We start from the raw sequence: 23763 nt of genomic DNA, 5'->3' as shown, positions 1-23763 counted from the left end.
CACACCGTGACTTGGCACCCCAAGAGTTTTGGCTCTCAGACTTGTCCAGGCAGAGCCACCAGCAATTCATCAATTATCATCTGGTTTCCCTGCTCCAGGCCTGGTTCCCACAGGGACTCCTGCTCTGAAGCGGTGATTCTCAGTATCTGCCTGTCCGTCTCCCCAGTTTGGGGGGCATCTAGCCTGTGTCCTAACGTCTCTTCAAATCTAAGAAGAGCCGAGACCGGTTTGGCTCAGTGGATAGAGCGTCGGCCTGCGGACTGAAAGGTCCCGGGTTCGATTCCGGTCAAGGGCATGTACCTGGGTTGCGGGCACATCCCCAGTAGGAGATGTGCAGGAGGCAGCTGATCGATGTTTCTCTCCCATCGATGTTTCTAACTCTCTCTCTCTCTCTCCCTTCCTCTCTGTAGAAAATCAATAAAATATATTTAAAAAAAAAAATCTAAGAAGAGTCATTCCTTTTCAGTTTCTCCAGCGTTTTCTTGTTGTTAGGATGAGTTGTGATTTTCAAGCTCCTCACATGCCAGACCAGAAACTGGGAGTCCCACCATCTTTTTTTAAAAAAAGGAAGTTTTAAGTCAATAAATCACGGAAGGCCTGCCTGAGGATCAAGTGAGACTGGTCAGACCTTCACATCGATGTAAGAAGAAATTTCTGTTTAATGCCACTATTGGCCTGTGTGGCCACCAGGATGAGACCCAAAGGCCCTGAATACTCAACCCGCTGCCTGGCCTCCTGGTAGTAGTAGCAGCCGTGCTCTGGGGGAAATTCCCTGGGTCTGGAAGTCGTGGTTGAGAAAGCATGTGGGCTGTATGAAAGAGAAGGCCCTGCCTATTGGATGATGGGATTCCCTTCCTGCTTGGGCCTCTATGAACATCACGGAATTGGTGGAGGGAAGTGTTGCCTTTCTCATTTTTTGAGGCTTTCAGAATAAAATAATACAATGACAAAATAAGGTTACAAAAATGGTGGGATGTTTTATCTATTTAAATTAAACAAATTAACATTTTTAACCCTGAGAAAATACAATGCGATATATTGACATGATAATTATAATACTTATTTAAAAAATCCCACCAGTACAGACTGCGTAAGCAACCTTGAGAACTAGTCATGGGAATTGTTTGAAGTCGTGTGATTAAAATGTTCACAGTGTATCTCTGTGACTACATGGGTGGCCTCATTTGAATAGGGGGGTCAAAAATTTAAATTTGAGGCCCTAGATATTCTGACCCAATCCCCAAACCCTTCCTGTGTTAAGTCATGATCTAAATTTTAGACAAAATTTCAAAATGGGATCTGCAGTTTTGCTTTAGCAAGATGATATTTGCCGGCATCAAGGGTTAGTCAGATAAGCAGGTTTAAAAAGGCAAATGCCTATGTTGTACAGTGCACTGCACATTTGGGTTCAAATGCTGGCTTTGCAACTTTCTACCTCTGTGACCTTGGTCAAGTCACTTTCCTTCCTCTGAGCTTCAGTCTCCTCAACTGTGAAATGGGTATATGTACATGGATCTTAATGAGTTTTTTAAACTTAGTATTATGGTTGTTTTTATATGTGTCTTATTTATTCTCCTATTTAGTAAGCTTTCTGAGGACATGAATCATGTCTAATTCATTTTTTAAGAATTTTATATCACTTTGCACTAATATTTAAAGGAACTCTTATGGACCAAGCTTTTTACACTTTTATTTATTAAAGCTTCATGAAAAGCTTATGAAGTTGGCCTTACCACTTCACTGAGACTCAGAGAGGTTAAATTGGTTGCTTGCTAGTGAGTAGTTGGACTTAAATCTAGATTTTTTAAAAGTTTGTTTTTCAATTACAGTCACATTCAGTATTATTTTGTATTAGTTTCAGATATACAGCATTATGATTAGATAATCATATACTTAACACAGCACCTCTATTTCAAGTACCCATCTGGCATCACACATAGTAATTACAATATTATTGATTATATTCCCTATGTAGTACTTTTGTATCCCCATGACTAGTTTGTAACTACCAACTTGTACTTCTTAATCCCAGTCCCCCAAAACCTTCCCTGGCAACTATCAGTCTGTTCACCGTATCTATGAGTCTTTTTCTATTTGTTTGCTCATTTATTTTGTTCCTTAGATTCTACATAAGTGAAGACATATGGCATTTGTCTTTCTCTGTCTGACTTATTTCACTTAATACTCTCTCGGTCCATCCATGCTGTTGTAAAGGGTAAAATTTTATTCACTTTTATGCTGAATAGTATTCCATTATATATATGTACCACATCTTCTTGACCCAGTTGTCTATTGATGGGCACTTGGGTTGTTTCCATTTGTTGCCTATTGTAAATAATGCTGCAATGAACATGGGGTGCATACATCTTTCTGAATCAGTGTTTTGGATTTTTTTTTTATAAATACCCAGAAGTGGAATTGCTGGGTCATATGGTAGATTCCATTTTCTATTTTTTTAGAAACCTTCATAATGGTTTCCATAATGGTTGCACCAATCTGCATTCCCACCAGCAGTGCACGAGGGTTTCCTTTTCTCCACATCCTCCCCAACATTTGTTGTTTGTTGATTTATTAATGATAGCCATTCTGACATGTGTGAGATAATAGCTAATTCATTGTGGTTTTAATTTGCATTTCTCTGATGATTAGTGATGAGCATCTCTTCATATGTCTATTGGCCTTGTATGTTTTCTTTGGAGGTGTATTTATTCAGGTCCTTTGGTCATTTTCTAATTGATCACATTGTTAACCAATTCATTATTTAGTAACATGTTACTTAGCTTTCATGTGTTTGTGTGTTTTTCAGGTTTTTTCCTTGTAATTGATTTCTAGTTTCATACCATTATAGTTCAGAGAAGATGCTTCCTTGATATGGTTTCAATATTCTTAAATTTATTGAGAGTTGTTTTGTGGCCTAACATGTGGTGTATTCTGGAAAATGTTCCATGTACACTTTAAAAGGATGTATATTTTGCTGCTTTAGAATGAAATGTTCTAAAAACGTTAATTAAATCCATCTGGTCTAATGTGTCATTTAAGGCTGCTGTTTTCTTGTTGATTTTCTGTCTGGAAGAACTATCTGTTAAAGTCCCTAGATTTGTTTTTTCTTTTTTCTTTTCTTACTATACTGTGATACTCCTTCCAGATGTGCTCAGTAAATACTTGTTTAATACATTTGATGGTCTTACCTCCACTAAATGGCTCTTTCATTGGGCTACCTGAAATTCCAACTCTCTGATACCTCTTCTGAAAATAACAAGCTCTGTGGAGTATAGTTACAACCATAAGCAGGTGCTTTAGCAGGTTAATTTAAGTAGAGGGCTGAAGCCCAAGGAAATGGAACCCAGGTCATTTAAAACTTCTATAGAGAGTGAGAGAATTATGAGAAGTCTGATGTATGGGTCCGATTTTAATACTGGGCTACAGCATGAGGGGTATTGAGTGGGTGAATGAATAAAAGATGGCATGAAGGCACTAGGTATATGAGAAAGGAAGGAGGAAAGAAGGGACAGAAGGCTACATGGAGAGACTTAGTAACAAGAAGGCACCTGAAGAAAAGGCATTAGAATGTAACTGACTTGAGGGTAAAAACTTGGATGATTTTTTTTCTTCTAAAATTTTCTATTTTTCCTGGATTACCCCAAATTTTTGCAGAAAGCAGTGTTTTTGTAATAACAAAACTCTGATAAGTAGTATTTTAGAAAAATAACATGCCTGCCTTTTCTCTCTACAGGTTTTCAGTACAGAGTCACAGATTTTGTTTTGAAAATACTCTGGTCCAAATCATTTCTCCCTTGCCCATTATAATCAACCACCATATCTCCCGGCCTACTATATACAGAGCTCTTTGCCAAACACGGAGTTATAGCAGAAAGAATAAAATAGGATCGGGGCTCTGATCTCACTACCCCCTGAGAAGTGAAGATATACAGAGAGGAAAATTATATTAGGAGGTAACATTTGCCAGGTATCTGCCATTGTGTCAAGGGTGAATAGAAAGTATTGTAAAGTTAGCTATTAACTTAAATGAGCTGTTAACTTCCTTAAGTGCAGCCATAAGACAACTCTGCACACTTTTCTATGAGTTAAAGATACTCTTGGTATTTTAAGCCTAATAATCAGGAATAGGGAAGAAAGCCAACGCTTTTAACAATTCAGTATGGTATTTTCAATAGGCTAGTTGCACTGTATTTTGTATCTTCTCCAATATTTGCATGTAATAATTTATTTTCCTAGCCTCCAAGCTCAGCTTGAAGGTAATTGATGCTTATTACTTTGCCTTTAATCCATGGATTAGCTAAAATAAGAGTGAAAATTTACCAATGTTATCTTCAGAGAGGGAGGGGAAAAAATCTGAACATTACTACTTACCAGATGTGACTTTAATGGTAATCACCACTGTTTATTGAGTGTTTATCTTGAACTTGGAACTTTACGTATCTCAATCCACATGGTAATCCTATGAGGTTGATAGTATTCTCCCTATTGTACAATTAAAGAAAATATAATTCACAGGCGTGTAATAGTTTTTCCAAACTCTTATGTATATAAGTAAAACATGAGATTTTAACCTACATCTGTCTGATTTTGAGTCCATGATCTTATTTACTTCTCTGTACCCCCTACTTGTACAAGTTTTAACCTCTCTGAGCCTTAGGTTCATCAGTTGAAACAGAGAAAAAAGATTTCCCTTATAGTTTTGTTGTTAAGAGAGGATCAATAAAATGCATTTAGTGGTTACTCAGAAAATGTTGCTTCTATTTAAGACAAACGCTGAAAGCTGCAGAAATGGCATTTAGTGGAGCTGAATGGACTTCAAGTCCTCATCTCAGATTTTCCAGTTTTATGGGATTGCCCAATAAAGAAAACTTGCAACATTAAAAATATGTATGCCTACCCAAAACAAGAGCAGCAGAAAGGATGACTACATTTCAAATGATTTATCTAGGAGTTAAGAGGGGATAAATAAAAAATTAAGAACTAAAGAATTGTTGTTGTTGTTGTTGTTGTTGGTGGTGGTGATGGTGGTGGTGGTGGTGGTGGTGGTGGTGTGTGTGTGTGTGTGTGTGTGTGTGTGTCTTTACATAACCATTGGGATGAAAATGCTACCAGCTGCTTACTGCAGGCCTGATTACCAGCAAGTGTGTAGAAGTGCTGACTGTAAAGGGAGCACGCTGGTCCTCAGCTTCATGGAAAAGTAACCCGTGCTGTCCCACAGGTCCCCGTGCTTAGATAAATGCTTTTTTCGCTTTGAAATGCTTCATACTTTTTGAACAAGGCACCTACATTTTCATTTTGCATTGGCCCCCAAATGACATAGCCAGTCCTGCTAAGAACCTTCATTGTCCCCCAGCTCACCTCGTCGAAATGCCTTCAGTCCAGTGAACACGCTCCCAGGAGACCGCTGGGAATGCTGTTTTAGCAGATTTCCTTTTTCCTTTTGTTTTTGTTAGCAGGCAATTATCCGCCCATTCTTTGAGGTTATGTTTAATGTGTGCTATGTATAAAGTTCTAGGTGTATGAGGATGAAAGTGATACAGTTAAAAAGGGCCTGGATGTCTTTTTTAAGAAGGAAAAAATAACACCACCACGGCCAAAAGGAACGTGTTGACAATAATACTTTGGAATGACTTCTTTAGAGGGAAGTTTTGAATTTCTGCTTATGAGTAGCTTTGGGTGGGGTCTGGATATCTGTATTTTCATAAAATATCATAGGTCTTTCTAATGTATAACCAGAGTTGGGAACCACTGAGTGAAGAACTTGCTGGAAGAAGGGGAGACTGGTATAATGTTTCCCCAAAACCCCAGAGAGGATTAGTATGTGATCAACTTTGCATTCCTGAGGCAACTAGACTTTCATGTTGTAGATACTCAGCCAACCTTTATTGACTGATGAGATATTAAATGACTTTACTTTCTTTGTTAAAGCACATTCTAAACACAAGCTACACTTAACTTCTCTGGCCTCTATTGAAAAAGCTTGCTGACCTCTGGACAATTTGTTGCTGGAGGAATTAGTGGGCCAGATTGCTCCGTCACTCAAAGGCGTGTGGTTCTTGGTGTACCGCCGAGATAAGCATGTTCAGACGCCCCCACAAGAGAATGAGATGTGGAAAAAGACTTTCTTTGCATGGAGTTACATTCTTCCGTTTTCAAAGTCCCATGCCTCTTAACCCCGCCCTGGAAAAGGGGAAGCTGTGGATTCAGCAAAGCCAGAAGCAGGGCCAGTGTCCAAAGTGTCCTTTCCACGGTGGAGCTGGGTCCTGCAGAGCATCAGGCTAGTTCAAGTCCATTAGTCCATTGTGTGGAGTCCACATGGCCATGGTCCATGTGGGCAAATGCAGGGGAGAACACCTCCTGCCACTAGAGAGACAGGAGCCCAAGGTGCAAGAAAGGGAGAGGCTGCTTTGTCCAGGAGTTTAAATATTCAGGTTTTGTGCCCTTGCAGTGACCACGCCTCTTCTGGCCATTGACTCCCTCCCAGGTGTGACTGACAAGTAGGCACCTTCCCACATAACTCAGACCTTATTGGTCATGCATCTAAACTGCCTTTGTCTAGTCCCTTTCCCCATCATCAGCAGGGAACAGACTTGGAGAGTGTGAAATTACAGCTTCCTGTATAAATGGCATGCCTGTATTATCTAGTCTCCCCTTTACTCCTTTCCTGTTATATATAATAACCAGATTATCACAATAATATCATTATAATTATAAAATTCCATATAGAACATCATCAAATAAATCTATCAAAAAGGTAGAAGACCTCTACACTGAATACTATATAATATTTCTTGGAAAAATTAAATTCCTAAATAAATGAGAGCTATACAGTGTTTATGAATTAGAAGACCGTATATTACTAACATGTCAATCATTCCCAAACTGACCTATTAACTTAATGAAATTCCAACTGAAATCTCAACAGAATTTTGTGTAGAAAGTATCAAAGTGATTCTAAAATGTATAGGAAAATGAAAAGCACCTAGAATGGCCAAAACATTGTGAGAAAAGATTGAGAAAGAACATAGTTGGAGGAGCGACACTACCTAATTTGGAAATTATTCTGTAACTTTAGTAATTAAGACAATATGATATTGGTTAAAGAATAGACAAATAGATGAAGGAAATAGAATAGAGTCTGAAAATAAATGTACACATATGCAATCAATTGATTTACAAGAAATGTTCCAAGGCCCCTGGCCAGTTTGACTCAGTGGATAGAGTGTCAGCCTGTGGACCAAAGGGTCCTGGGTTCTATTCTGGACAAGGGTGTGTGCCTCAGTTGCAGGGTTGATCCCTGGCCCTGGTCAGGGCACGTGTGGGAGGCCTCCAATCGATGTGTCTCTCTCACATCGACTTTTCTCCCTCTCTGTCTCTCCCCCTCCCTTCCACTCTCTCTAAAAATCAATGGGAAAATGTCCTCAGGTGAGGATTAACAACAACAAAAAATAAATATACCGAAGTAATTAATTCAATAGGAAAAGGCTCATCTTTTCCACAAATGATCTGGATCAATTGGATAACCAACTTGACTCCTTTCACACCCCATACAAAAATTTTAATTTGAAAGGGATCTGAAAGTGATCAAAGACCTAAAAATAAAAGTTAAAACTATAAAACCTTTAGAAGCTACGCAGCCTTGGGTTAAGTCAAGATGTTTAATAGGACATGGAAAAGCGCTAACCATCAAAGAAAAACATGATTAAATTGACCTAATCAAAATTCGAATCTTCTATTTTTAAAAGACACCACAAATAAAAACTAAAAGTCGAGGCACAGACTGAGGAAAAAAAGAATTTGTGTGTGAAGAATGGTCAGAGAGATGCAATATTGCTGGCTATGGAGACGTGGGAAAGCAGGTGATAAGTCAAGAGATGTGGGTGGGCTCTAGCAGTTGGTGAAGTCAACAAGACAGATTCTCCGCTATTGACTCCAGAAACACAGCCCCGCCAATACTTGTTATTTTAGCCCAGTGAGACTCATATGGGACTTATAACCTACAGAACCTGTGCGAATAAATTTGTGTAATTTTAAGCCATTAAGTTTGTGGTAATTGTTACAGAAGCAATAGGAAATAAAAATAATTCCTTAGGGTTTTCTAGGTAAACACTCATGTTGTCTCTGCATAGACAATCTCACTTCTTCCTTTCTAATCTTCATGACTTTTTCCTTCTTGGTGTTGTTGTTTTTTTTTCTTTAATCCTCACCCAAGGATATTTTTTCCATTGATTTTTTTAGAGAGGGTTAAAGGGAGGGAAAGGAAGGAGAGAGAAAGACAGACACATCAATTGGTTGCCCCCTGCTCATGCCCCAACCGGAGCCAAGAATCTCGAACGCTCCACTCTGGTCTGAGGGCTGATGCTTTAACCATTGAGCAAAACTGGCAAGGGCTGTTTTTCTTTATTGCACAGAATAGGAACTCCAGTACAATGATGAACAAGAAAGGTGAGAACAGATATCTGTGTCTTAATCTTTGGGGAAAGCTTTTATACTATTCAGTGTGATGTTAGATGTAAGTTTTTCATAGTTGCCATTTATCACATTGAGGAAGTTTCCTGCTTATCATCATTTGCTAAGAATGTTTATTATGGAGGTGTTAATTTTGTCAAGTTTTTTTAATGAAACTATTGATATGATTTTTACCAATATGGAAAGCTATTTAGTAATTTTTGAATGTTGACCCAACTTTGCATTTTTAAAATGTTCTTTTTTTTTCCCTGTGGTTTGAGTTGCTAATATTTTTAATTGAATTTATTGGTTAATGAAATTATATAGGCTTCAGGTGTAAAATGCTATAATACAACATCTGTATATTGTATTGTGTGTTCAACACCCAAAGTCAAGTTTCCTTTCTTCACCATTTATTTCTCCCTCTTCTTCCTCCCCCAACCCTGCTTCCATTCTGGTAATTACCCTACTGTTGTCTATGTCTATGAGTTGTTGTTTTTTCTTGATCTCTTCATCCTTTTCACCCAACCCCCAAGGCCCCCTCCTCTCTGACAACTGGCAGTCTTTTTTCTCTATGTGTCTGTTTCTATTTTGTTAGTTTATTTTGTTCATTAGATTCCACATATAAGTGAAGTCATATGGCATTTGTCTTTCTCTGACTGGCTTATTTTACTTAGCATAATATTCTCCAGGTCCATCCATGCTGTCACAAAAGGTAAGATTTCCTTCTTTTTTATGGCCAAGTAGTATAAAAGTGTGTAAATGTACCACAGATGTTTTTTATCCACCAACCGACACTTGGGCTGCTTCCAAATCTTGTCTATTGTAAACAAAGCTGCAATGAGTATAGGGGTTCACATATTCTTTCGAATTAGTGCTTTGGGTTTCTTCAGATATATTCCCAGAAGGGGAATCACTGGGTCATAAGGCATTTTTACTTTTAATTATTTGAGGACACTCCCTACTGTTTTCCACAATGGCTGCACCAATCTGCATTTTCAACAATAGTGCACTACGTTTTCTCTTCTCTACATCCTCATTAACACTTGTTTGTTGATTTATTGATGATAGCCATTCTGATTGGTGTGAAGTGATATCTCATTACAGTTTTAATTTGCATTTCTCTGATAATTAGTGACAGTAAACATCTCTTCATGTGTCTATTGGCCTTCTGTGTGTCCTCTTTAAAGAAGTGTCTATTCAGGTTCTTTGCCCATTTTTAAACTGGGCGGTGTGTTTTTTCCTCTCTTAACTCAGAAGCTCTAAAATGGGGTCAAATCGGCCACATGTGAGCCACCAAATGCATGTTAGACCCTTGGGTTAAGAAGGATGACATGCTCTTTAGCCTAAGGCAAAGATTGGGCACTGGACATTCCTTACGTAACTGAAAAATAATTTAATCTAAAGATGTGCTCATGATTAAGCAGAGGGATGGGACGTGTAGCTCTAGAGTTCATCAGACCACAGTTTAAACGGTGACACTGTCTCTTACTAGTTTTATGACTTTAGAATAAATTTTAGTAAATCTCATCCCCCTTTCCTCATCTGCAAAATCAGTGCAATAGTAGCATCTATTTCAAAGAGTTGTTGAGGGAATTAAATGAGGCAATTCATGCATGATGTTCAATAGAGACTTTTATTTACTAGCTATGTGATCTTGTGCGAGTTACTTGACTTTGCTGAACATCAGTGTCCTCCTTTCTAAAATGAGAAATATGGTAAGTATTTTCTGGGATTGTCATGTAGCATAGCACCTGTTGCATTGTAAGCACTTTAAAAAGGTGTGCTTTCTTCGTCTGTTCTCCAGTACTCTCTGAGACACTTTTTGTCACCTAAAGAACAAATAATAGCTAAGATATAGGCGAGGTCACTGTTACAAGAGACCCAGAAATAACAAAAGTATCCCTCTTTCACGTTAGGGCTCGTGTATAGCCTACTATCAGGGAGGCAGCCTCTTTCCCTGCTGCTGCTCTGCCCTTCTCTTTGTTACAGCCTCTGGGAAAGGCATAGAAGGAAAAGGGAGATCATGCTTCTTCTTTTAAAAAGATTATCCAGAAGTCGTGTGCCTGACTTCAGCTCATCCCCCATCAGCTGGAACCTAGTTATTGGACTACACCTCGCTGCTAAGAAAGGAGGTGTTATCTTTGCCTCCGCATTATGGTGGGTGGTAGGTGAGGCTAACAGTCTCTGCCAAGATATATTTCTAGCCTAAACCTACAGGTGAAATGAGATTGAGATACCTAGTTTCCCTCTAAAGTGGTGGAGGTGAGATTCCTGGGGGGTGAGAATAGAAAAAAGGCTGTGTTCCATTGTTCAAAAGACAGAGACTGGTATGCTTGCATAACTGGTCTAATATTTGGGGTATTAACAGGGCTTAACACGACAGTTGTTGCTTTTGTTTCTCATTTTTCCCTTTATTATAGCTTATGAACAAGTTACTTATTATCTTCAGTTTTCACCCAGCACAGAGAAAACCAATCCTTCTGCTCTCGTGGCCCAGAGTCAATGAATTGATCAGCAAGTAGTTACTGAGCTTCTGGAATTCACTCATTTCTTCCTGCATGCATTTATTCCCTCTCTCACTTCTACGCATTCCATAAGTATCCGTTGAGTTTTGACTTGGTACTATGTTTTGGAAATGTTAATGCCTGTTAGCCTTGACCTCAGGCCTTCATGAACTCTACTTAGTGGTTGAGAGAGACAAGCATGGAAAAGACCAGAGCACATGCCGGTGAGATAGCTGCTGAGAAAGAAGTAAGGCCAGGATCTATGAGGGCCCATTGGAGATGGCTACACAGGGAGGAAGTGGCCCTTGAATTGAATTCATTGCTATGGTGGATGTGGCACTCTCCATTAAAACACTCAAAAAACAATGAACGCTCTTTTCGGAATCACACCTCATTAAATGCTTAAGGGTTCTAAGATGGGCAGGTATGTAGAAAGGGAAATCCTTGAGGGCTGGAGCAGACAGCTTTTGGATAAGGTGAGCTTCAGGAACATCGTGGGTTGATTTAGAGATGTGAGAATGGCATGCATTCCAAGGTGGAGCGCTTTGAACAAAGGCATGGCGTGTGCTGAGTTCCTACCATGGGAAAATGAACTAGACATCACTGGGTGTCCTGCAAATGGCACACATCTCATTCTTCGGTTTTGAGACAACTGCAGAATAAATCCCAGTAAGCCCTGCCTTGTCCTGGGTGGCTCTTCACCAAATCCAGGCTCCAGAAACGAACAATGGCAGAGCTGTGCTTGATGCTGCTAAGCTTTCCATTCTGCGTTGGCAGCCTCAGTATATAATTTTCTGAGATAGAAAATCCCCTGGCTTAGGAATTTGCCAGAAATAACTTTCCCCCAATTAGATTCTACTTTGATGCGATGATTGCTTTAAAATTGTCTCAATTTGAAACCATCTAATAGCCAATTTTGGAATGAAGAAAAGGGGAGAAATGCAACATGTCACAGGCAGTCCCTTCATTGAGTGTGTGATCCAAGAACAGGAAAAAAAAAAGCAGAACTCTCCGTTTTTCCTGCCTCAGACATAGAGTGTCAGCGAGTTTCATGACAGGGTGGTCTTGACCAGCAGTTCCTTTTGTTGGCTTAGCACAAATCAGATCAGGCCTCCTGAGGAAGGGCAGTTTGATCATATCTTAGGAAACCAGATGTGATGTGTTCTTCAGATGCTGTCTTTCTTTTTCTCACACAGGCATATTCCAGAGAGGCTGGCCAGAGTGTGCAGTGGAATTGGCCATCTTCTGTTTCCCCACACAGGGACTGGGCACCAGCTCTATGAATGGATTGTGAACACGGAGGTGACTGTACAAATTGATGGTAAAATCCAAGGAGGCTCCTGGTACATGGTAGGTGCTCATTATATACTTGAACGAATGAATAATTAATGAACATTAATGGACCAGAATATCCCTTCCTCTCCTACAGGGTGGGCTTGTCTTCTTCCAAGCATTTCTCCTTAGGAACAGGATGGCCCTTCGGTGATGAGGTACTGCATTCCTCTGGGACTTCTCCCTGATTTCCCTAGGAGCAAATGCTACCAGGTGATGCAGGTAGGTTCCCTGGAAACATTTTGTCTTTTGTGGTCTTTGCTCTTAGGCGTTATTAGGTGGAGCCAGAGTAGCCATTTATGACGAATTTTGCCCCACAACTGAGGTGATTGCCTCTGAGCACTCTTTTGGATACCCCAGGTTATATGAAGCGTTTCCGGTGGGGGTGGTTATTGGGAACATGGACTCTTCCTGGCCCTGTGTGTTTGGCCTCAGAGAGTTTCCTCACACACTTGTGCAGGAAGGAGTGGGGTGGAGTTCCTGTGCAGATCTCCTCAATATTCTTTCTAAGAGCCCATCTAATAGTGCACCACCTTAGAGTTCTTGAAGTCCCAAAGCCAGCTCTATAACCAGGATAAACCATCTCTATAACCAGGATAAACCATCTCTATAACCAGGATAAACCTCTGACCTTTGCCTAGGTTCTCCCTTCCTGGAATGTGGTCTACTATCTCTTTCAGGTAATAAGTTGGGGACAATCTTGGGACTTCTCTCATTGGTTTCCCCTCTCAGGGATCACTGTGTTATGCTGCCTGTTTCAATGTCTGAAACCATTGTTTCATATTTTCTCTCATTGTTTTAGTCTTTTGATGTGGGAGTGTGAATCTGACCTCTGTTTTTCCATCCTGGCTGAAAGAGGCAGTCAGTGCATAAAAATTTATGGACAAGAACATTCACCAAAACAGTGTTGTTTCTGAAAAGTAATTAGAAATAAGCAAAAAGCATGACAAAAAATAGAAATAATGGGATGTGTGCCATGTGGTATTCATATAATATGTATGGTGGTGTCCACATAATGTGCTATGATATAACCATGAAAAACCACATTTTCAAATAATATTTACTAACACAGGGATATATTTGCTACATTATATTTATTGAAAAGGGCATATGTATATTTTTATAATTTCAATTTGTAAAAAGATATTTATTATATACACTGCAACATAAATATTCACTTTATATATAATTTAATATGTTACATTCAATATACAAATTACATTATAAATATATGTCATAATATCACATAAATATGTACAATATATAATATCTATTCTGTTAATATAAATAATAAATATGTAATATACAAATGCATATGTGTGCCACATTAAATATATATGAAAGTATAAATACTTATATAAACATATACATATATATATTTTAATATGAGTGATACAAAGGAACATATATATAGTCTTTAATATAATGGACCAAAAACATGTTCAGAGAAAATAAGACTTGAAAGCAAATACATAAAAAAATGGTAAGTGCTATATTTTCCTAACTTTTATAATCAATACATAATAATTATCAAGTAAAAATATTAAACTTTTTAAAATTAGGGATTTCAATAAAGAACCTGCAAAAAATATAGAAATTTTACTATAAATTGAGATATTTACTAGGGAACCTATTTATAATGAACATAATAATCATAAATATAAATAGCCTTCTTTTATTTGACAGGCACTATTCTAAGTGCTTTTTATATATTAATCATTTAAGCCTCACAACAACCCATTAAAATAGTAATAATTATGTCTCTATTGAGGAAACTGTGGCACTGAGAGTTTAAGTCACTTTCCCCAGCTGTTAAGTTGCAAAGCCAGAGTCTGTTCCATGCCACCATGCTCTTCTGCCTTGCTGGTCCAGTCTGTTCTTTACCACAACGCATTCTGCCTTACTCCCTAGAACTATGGGGTAGAAAGGGCTAGAGAAGCTTTCTTGACCAAACCTGGGAAAGACCTATAGGTGCCTGGAATACTGAGGCATCAGCAATAAGACAGGGAGATATTCAATTGTAAGAGAAGGCTCTGTGTCCCCAAAACTGGGGATTGAGCAGATCTTGGGGTTGTTGCCAGACATGCCTTAGGCCAGTGGTCGGCAAACTCATTAGTCAACAGAGCCAAATATCAACAGTACAACGATTGAAATTTCTTTTGAGAGCGAAATTTTTTAAACTTAAACTATATAGGTAGGTACATTGTTATTAGGGTACTCCTAAGGCTTAAGAAGAGCCACACTCAAGGGGCCAAAGAGCCGCATGTGGCTCGCGAGCCGCAGTTTGCCGACCACGGCTTAGGCCAAACAGCTAATATAATAGAGCCACGACTTGAACTCAGAGCTACCTGTTTTATCTATGCCTTTGTGATTCTAACCAGGTGCCTCTCACCCCAGGACTGTTGGCTTGACATCTGGAGGTTGAAGGCCTAACTTTTGCTTGCACCCTATTAACTAGAGAGAAGAAAGATGTGGCAGGTGGAAGTGGGCGGTAACTGCGCCTCACCAAATGGAGTGAGATGGTTCACCTTCAGCCAACTTCTCTCCCAGAGCCCCAGAGACCACACTTCCCAGCAACTCTGAGCAGGGAGCAGAGGGCTGACACATACTCTGCAGAATGTCCATCAAGGAGCGCTTCCCACCCACTGACACCCTGCGGTTATTATTGCTTTGGGTACATGAGATCACTCAGGGTGGAATGCCTCATTATAGGTTTAAACCCAAGCTATAAATCAAACATTTCTCCTTTAATATAAGAAAGTTTCCGATGATTTTCAAGAACACCTGGTGTAAAGTGAGGTAATCTCATATGGTGAGAAGGATGAATAACTTAAACTGCATTCCCATAAATGTCTTTAACCTGGAAGGAAGTCTTTAAGGCTTTCTGCGTACATGGTGTGTCTGATTTTCCTTGAATGATGTGTCAAGTGTTTAAACAGACTGGCAAGTTCCCAGGGCTCTAAAGCTTCCCTTAGATTCTGCCTTGCTTTTTCTCTAACCAAGTGTCAAAATTATCGAGGATTGCTTTCTTAGCTTGACTAAATATTCTCTTCTTTTTTTCATCCAGAGAGATCTTGCTTACAATTATTTCTTCATTCCGCATCCCAAACTCCCAATTTGCAGAAGTAGAAAAATCAATATGAATAGCTTAGTGCTAACAAATGAGGCTCCAATTACCAATAGCCGTATGTAATATGGTAAAGATGTTCGACCAGTGAACCCTAGTGTTTTCTTATTTTAATGTTGTTTGGCATAGGCGAACCTAGTTATTATTCATAATTATATCTGTAAACACTGTTATTTTCTCCTTTCCCTTCCAAATGCTCTACTGACTTTAAAGTGAAATTATTTTGAGATGAAAATCAATAACTTTTTACATAAGATTTATTAGGTTTGCCACGTAAGGACATTTTCATTTCAGATATTGCGTTCTCTTTTTGGTTCAAATAATAATAGAAGAGATGGAGAAGTATCCTTCAATGGACACTGAGGAGCAGGTAATAAATAGTCTCTTAATAAGCCATTAGAATTCTGATGCCAGATTGATTATATCCACTGATGTGTTAAACCAGCACTTTTCAAACTTTAATGTACACACAGGTCATCTGAGGATCCTGTTAAAATTAAGATTCGATTTCAGTAGGGCTGGGAGGGGCCCCAGCATTATAGTTCTAAAACACTTTTGGATGGAAGTTCAATTTCTCCTGTGAGGACTTACATTCAAAACCAGAGCTCTGATTGTGAAATTCAACACCTCACCTGCAAATGGAATTGTCAGCATCTGAACAAGGTGAAGTATATGCAGGATTTTCTCAAAGTTCTAGAAATGAGATCATGGCTCCAAGAAATCTCAGTCTTCCACACCCAAATGTGTCACCTCTATAGACTTATACCTGTTGGATAGTTAGGTTCTAGAGAGACCACGATATCTCCAGGAAGACTATGAGAATGTTGCTTCTTTCTAAAGAGCCAGGAGGGCAGTGGAAAGAAATGAGAAAGAGAAGAAACAACAAATCAAAAACAGAAACCAGCTCCAAAGAGAGAAAATGATTAGGGCAGAAGGAATTTTAAATACATACTAATTGTGAAATAGAATATTAAGCTTGAAAACTTGAATATGTGGTAATAAAAAGAAGTATTATTAATTTTTTTGAGAATTAATAGTGGCGTCAGTATACTTAAAATGTATCGATGAATGAATAAACTAACTTAAAATATTTGTCGAATACTTACTAAGTTTTGGGACTGTATTAGATGTTGGAAATAGAGAGTGAACTTGGGCCAGGTTCCCACCTTCATGAACTTTGAATCTAGTAAGACATAGACCTTGCACAAACTTCTGCACTTCTGACCAAAGATGTGCAAAAAAATGCAACTGGGTATGGAGTGCTTAGCAAAGGTAATTAATCAAATCTGAAACATTGGGAAAATTTTGCCTGAGACAGTAAGGCAATTAGTCAGCACAGCACAAAACGTCTTCATGACATGCTCAGGGGTAAGCGGTTATTTTCAAGGAGACTTACGGAATTGTCAGGAGAGTTGGGATGTGGACAGATAGGGGTAGGAGAGGACTTGAGGGTAAAATTCCTGTTAACTTTTCACCATTATCAAGGCCTTATATATCACAGCTCTTTTCTACAAGAAAATAAAATAGAACAAATCATAGAATCCTAGTACCTTGTCAGTCTACTTTGGAGACAGAAAAGATGATAGCTCCAACCTCTGATTGTTTTATGTAGGTTTGATGTTTGCTCTGACCCTGGAAAGAGTCTGAAAAGTATCTTGGAAAGCTTTTGGGGCTTGGCCTCTAACACAACTACAAAACAGTTTGTCTTTATTTCATCCTGCTAAAGCCTACTTGTCCTTTCTTTCTTTTGTTTGTTTATTTCTTTAATGGAAGATTTCTGGGATTTCATTACAATTAAAAGGCCTTATGCGGTATACACATTTTCATCAGCTTGATAAATGAACGGCAAAATCAGGACAAAAAAGCAACCCCTGAGCAGATTTCAACTTGGAAAGGGTAATGATTTTATTGCTTAAGGGAGAAGGAAATAAAGGAAAGTGTCCTTTTCCAGGTGAATGAATTATTACAGTTATATGATTTATAATCATTGATGGCAAAGGACGGGCAGGGGACGATGAACAAGTACTTTCTCCTATCTCTGGATATTTTGAGAAATATCATTGTTAACCATTTCTTTCAAAAACCTACTGGGGCAGCTACACAATCTCCCTTGGGAAACCTACAATACATTATTTTCATCCTTTGATTAGTAATGGCTAGTTTCCTCTGGTGCCTACCCTACATTTGCCTGTCTGCTGCTACATATACCATTATTTCTTTCTCTGTTGGCAGCAGAAGCAGCGAATGCATTACCATCTGCATAATGATGTGCTTTAAAGCTTTTCTCCCTCTTTGGCTTTCTCTTCATTAAATTGCTCATATCCTAAATTGATGTCTAAAAAGGAAAGCATCATCCAAAATCAGGGGCAGGGAAACCAAGAGAATAAGCTAGGAGCCCCTCTGAAAATGCCAAGTCAGAGCTACTCCTTGTGTAAGTAAAGAAATAATGAGAGATTTTTCCAAGGGAGCTTGACTTGGATTGAACTGCATCTTCCCCTTCATCCTGCCTTTTGCTAAGAGACAGTCACAAGTGGAACATAAATTCTCTAAAAATCACTTGCAGACAGACTTATAACCGGACATGTTTATTCAAGGGATATAATGTGCCTCCATGTTTCTTCCCACTTTAGGGACAAAGAGAATGTAGCCAGTCAGGATCTCTGGGAAGCTAACCAGAGGCCTTTTGGTAGAACCTAATACCGTGTTCCTTAGATTTAGAAGATAGGGCCAGTTTCTTTGTTGAACAAATTGGGTTTGTTCCAAGCCCATTTAGCTTTAATAGGAGATCAAAAGGAGAGATACATAAGAAGTATATTATGCCATTGAAATATTTCTCAATATCTCTTTTCATCCTGTTTCTTGAAAATTAGAAAACCCAGCACCTGAGAAGAAAGGGTTTTGGCTATCATAGTCTTATTTCCACAAAAGTTCTAGACCTTCCCCATTCATTTTATTCCTTCTTCCTGCTTGATTTCTGCTTTTCCTTGGCTTGAGCAATAATAGTATAATGTTTACTCACTGAATATTAAGGAATGACCATGAATGTCATTAGCCATATTTCTTGGGCTAAGTAGCCTTCTCGGCCTTGAACTTTGAGTCTCTCCCCCAACAATAATACTTATATCCCGGGGCTATCTGCTTTAGACTGTTCATTCAAGATCCTGAAAGCATGGACCCAATCTTGCCAATTGTCTACTTAGTTGACATTTACATGGGACTGCCTCAGCCACCTTAAAGAGTCATTAGATGTCCCATTTATCCTGTAAGACGTTTGATGTGTATTCTCAGTAGAAGAAATCATGCACAGGACTATTCGTAGGGTTCACAGAATTCTAATAACTTAGAGATTGGTTTAATATCACTAATGAACTCAAAGTGGCAATTGTCTATTAGTCTCCATTACATTGTCTCCCAACATCCAAATACAGTATTTGTAAAGATACAGGACAAAAAGAGGAAAATCATATCAATACTGAAAACAACCCATTGCCAATATCTGGCAGTGAATCTTTGCTGACTATAAATGTAAGTCAGGTTGAGTGTATTGAAAACAAGTTACCTAGAATTCACCTCAAGGTATGATGGATTATGAGGTAACATGAGCCCTCTGTTAATCTTCCTAGTTCCCAATGATCAGATTACACCTATCAGAGATAAAGGTTAACATTATGATCTGGACAAAAAGCAAGGGGAGCATAATGGTAAGCCAAGAATTATAGTTTCTCATGTGTTATATTGGTTCACAGGTACAAGAATTAAGTTGTGGAGAAGAGAGAAGATATTACCGTGGTAAAGTAGATTTGAACTAGGTGAAAGCCCTAATGAACTCGGTGCATGTCAGTCTATCTTCCAGATGTAGCTTTGGAAAGAGGAGGGATTGCTACACTAGAGGCAGTGAGCAGGGCCAATGTCATCTTACAACAAAATAAACAAATTTGAAAAGAATTTTCTAATTAAAAGATGAGCAAAGAAACATTTAAAAAGAAGAGGAAAAGAAGAAAATCCAGCTAACACCAAATAAGTAATACTACATAATAAGAAAAGACTTAGAGGAAAGGTACATTTCCAAAGTAACATTTTCCTGTCAATCCAGAAGAAACTACTAGGAAACCATTTGGAATGAACAATATAGAAGAATACACCGCCTCTATGAAACAGAAATAGAAAGCCACGTGGAGATAAAATGCTAGGGCAACAGAACAAGCTGCAATGAGAGGTGTATAAAACACAGAAGGATTACAATAACAGAATTAAAATCCACTGAATAAAATAAAAAGTAAACCAAACTGATGAGAGAGAAGATGATGGACAGAGGAAAGAGAATGAAGAGTCAACATGTGGATAATTGGTGTTTCTAAAGCAGAGTAAATAGATAACAATCAATAATCGATGCCACATATATAAGAAAATATGCCTGAGACAAAAATGATTTATGGATTAAGGTGGCTCACCCAGGCAAAGTCAATAAAGAACTCATTTATGGTCACACACTGACAATATTTTGTTATAAGACTGTATACTCTATGACAACAGTCTTCAAACTGCTTGGTATCACAAGGCCTTTACACTATTAACAATTACTAAAAAAGGACCCCAAAGATCTTCGTTTATATAGATTATATCTATCAATGTTTACCACCTTGGAAATTAAAATAGAGAATTTAAAGAAAATATTTATGTATTCATTAAAATATTAAAACCATTACATAGTAACATAAATAGCATATTTTTGTGGGGGGAAAATCCTATATTTTCCAAAACAAAAAATGTGGAAAAACTAACATTGTTTTTACATTTTTACAAATCCATCAGTGTCTGTCTTACTAGTGTCTGTCTTACTAGAAGGCAGAAGGAATAATATTTATTTCTGCATTCAATTTGTTTTAATATGTTATTTTGGTTGAAATATATAAAAAATATCTAGTATTACACAGAGATGTAGTTGGAAAAGAGAGTATTTTAACACCCTTTGTGGACAATTGTAGTTACTTTTAAAAGTACATGGGAGATAAATGGTGATAGAAAAAATGATGAAATAATATAAAATACTGCACCAAAATTTGAAAAGTGTAGATTTTAAAGGTTAATTGTACTATGGGGACTAAAAACATATTACATAACTTTTCATGCTCAGTTACAGTAAAGTCCATTGGTCAATCTGAAACTTTGAATGGATCTTTACCTATATATCATAATAAGTTGGTAACTTGGAAATATATTGTTTTCCTGAGTTATTCAGACCACCCAAATGTGGATACATTTCATTATATACTTTTTAAAGATCACATTCATTGATATCATCACTGATATCATCAGAAAAGTCTAAATATTGGAAAGCTAACAAGCTCACATGGTGGTTAAAAGATTTCCAAACCTATAATTTTCACCCGGAAACTTGAATATTATCACTGACAACAAATACAGTCAGTTCTTTTCCTTGAGGTGGTGGTCTCAGTCCAATTTTAAGAAAATGTTTGAGAAATATCTAAGTTTGATTTAGCATAGTTTGTTTATTACTTATTCTTTCAGACAAAAAAAAAGTGTTCCATGATAATGGACTAGTTCAGTTTACGACTCAAACAATTACCCAAGTGGTTTTCTTCAAGACAATCATTATACGTAGGTGTGTTGCAAAGCACCTTATGTGTGTGTGCCTCCTCCTATTACCAAATAGAATATACAATGCCTAGAGCAATTTGGTGCCACTACTTTGCTTCTTCCTAAGGCATCATTGCTTTTGCACTGTTAATGCAAATGTTAACACCATAAAAGAAAATAATATCTTAGTAATATTATCAAAATAGTTTTCACTTCATGGACTCCCCGGGGGTCCTGAGACCTCTAGGTCTGCAGAACACACTTTATAATTCCTGCTCTGAAAGCATCTCGACAGATAAAAATAGGTATTCTACAAAGGAATTTTTAAAAATCAGGTTGCCTCTGTCATAGTAAATGTGAGACTATAATGGAGCAATCGACATTTTGAGAGACAAAGTTTGTATTTCATGCAAATCAAAAACCAAAATTCATTTGTAACCTATTTTAAAGAGATAGACCTACAAAAAGTAACTCAAAATAAAAGGCTGCATAATTTTTTTAAAAAAACTAAAAATATAAAGGAAGTAAGAATCAAAATATTATCCAAGTACAATTTACATCATAACTCATTAAACAGAACTAAGACAGTTATTAACAATGGCCATGGTTTCATTCTACAAAGAAGGAATTGCTTCCCTAGACCTTTATGCATCAAATATATTACACAGTAAAATAAAATATAAACAGGCATACTAATGCAAGTAGAAGTTGAAAGGACAATAGTACAAGTGGTAACTTAACACATCTTTTTAAAAAATCTTTCTTAGATCAAGTAGAAAACAAAGAAAGGCAGGCTACAGGGCATCCAAATAATGCATGCGGATTTTATATCTACTTTACCTCCTGCAGAACAAGACAGACTTTAAGCTGTAGAAAGAGGAAATACTATCTTGAGACTTGAGCAGTGGGGTCCATGCTTTGAGGGTAAGAGATTTATGTGAATGGTTTCCTGAGTAGTGAAGTGAATATGAAGGCCAAGATTTCACATGTGGCCTGACATATGAGCCCCAGAGATCAAGTGTATCCTGTAAACCAGATAATTTCAATTTCTTGGGTACTCTTTATTTATGTCCCTGTTATTAACATCTATTCTTATGTAAACATTCTATTCCTGTTTCAGTTGAACTATATGGAAGCCAGAGAAGATTGAGACTATTTTTTGATGTCGCTAGCATTTAGAACAATATCTGGCATATAGTAGGTGCTCAATAAACATTTATTGAGTGAATGAATGTCCACATTTGGGAGCAGAATGAATGAGGATCTCCCTCTAAGTTCAGATACTTAGACTAGCATTACAAGGAGGGGACAAAGCAGTGAAAATTGACACAAAATCCATACAAGAGCCAGACATCTGTGATCCAGCTACCATTTTCTGCGTGGGAAATTTAATCTCCATGGCCACCCTGGGAGGTGTATTTTATTCAGGAAGGTGGCCATTCCCTTGCAACATCACTCCAGGGAAGAGCATACACTGGGAGGATGGTGGGGGGAAGAGTAAGGCTATAAATCAACTACTCAAATAACCTTCTGCAAATGTGGCACATGCATATCACAACCAAACCCCGGCCAGTGTCTTCCCAGCTGTTCCATGACATGGTTCTAGGGATAAGCTGCTCATGGGCATGAGTAAAAAGATTAACATAACACTTGTCTTAAATAGGTTAGGACTATGTAGGCTTTAGGAGCTGTGTGGCACAGGGAAGCTGAGAGGCCCACATAAAAGGAGGGGGGTGAAAGAGGAGCAAAGACTAGAAACCAGAAGACAGTGTTTGTTGCGGAGACAAGACTGAGGCTGTGACAATGGAAGCAAGGGCTGTGATGGGAGGTCTCCCAGCCACAGAAAAACGTTTAGCAAGGGATTGGGTACACCCACTTCTCCCGACCAGGAACTGTTCAGAGGCAAGTGAATGCAGAGAAGGCCCTCGGCAAGATCAGGATCCCAGCCTTTCCTCTTCAGTCAGAAGTCAGAAACAGGCAAGTGCCAGACAGTAGTTCAGAGTGGAGGCTGGACTCACTGTGAATTGTGATGAATCTCAAGTTTCAGGGCCGTGGGAGACAGAGGTGAGAGGCCCTGAAACAGATGCCCTGGCAATATGGGCCATGTGGTCCCATCAATGAAACAGTGGAGTATTTGAGGACACTAACCAGGAAACCCAGGCCATTGATGTTGCTGGAGGGGAAGTGAAGGGGGGGGGGGCGCCATTGCAGAGGTTTTGTGAGATTTAATGGATGTGACTCTACCCAAGAGTCCCTTACCTGAGAGGGAGGGGCAGCGTGGTGTTTGGTTTTTCTGAGTCCAACCAGCTGTGAGTCCAACCAGCTGTGACATAGGAGGACACGAGAGGCGGGCAGGGGTATTCCTCTGGCATCATGTATCTTTCTAGGCAGAAATCCTGCTGGTAGAAGCTAAGTCAGCCTTGGATTCTCACCTCCCAAGCATTCTCTTTACTGTACTCAGGTTAAGTTGAAAAACAGCTCCAAAGGGAAAGCAGCAAAACCACAGGTTTTTGTCATTTAATGCAGCAAACTAGCCATGTTTTTAATATGAATGAGCATCATTTGATGTTTGAGTAAAAGCATATTTGGGAAAAAATTTTTTTTAACTTTTGTGAAATGAACATGTAGTAGTCAACACAGTGTACTTAGCATTCAAATATATGATTCTAAATTGGAAAGGTGCACAATAAAATTGTGCCAATAATTAACTACAAACAGCATGATGGGGAGCTATGTAGGTAGGGGAAGAAT

Source organism: Myotis lucifugus, unplaced genomic scaffold, assembly GCF_000147115.1.
Source record: "Myotis lucifugus unplaced genomic scaffold, Myoluc2.0 scaffold_221, whole genome shotgun sequence".
NCBI lineage: Eukaryota > Metazoa > Chordata > Mammalia > Chiroptera > Vespertilionidae > Myotis > Myotis lucifugus.
This window is presented reverse-complemented; position numbering follows the sequence as displayed.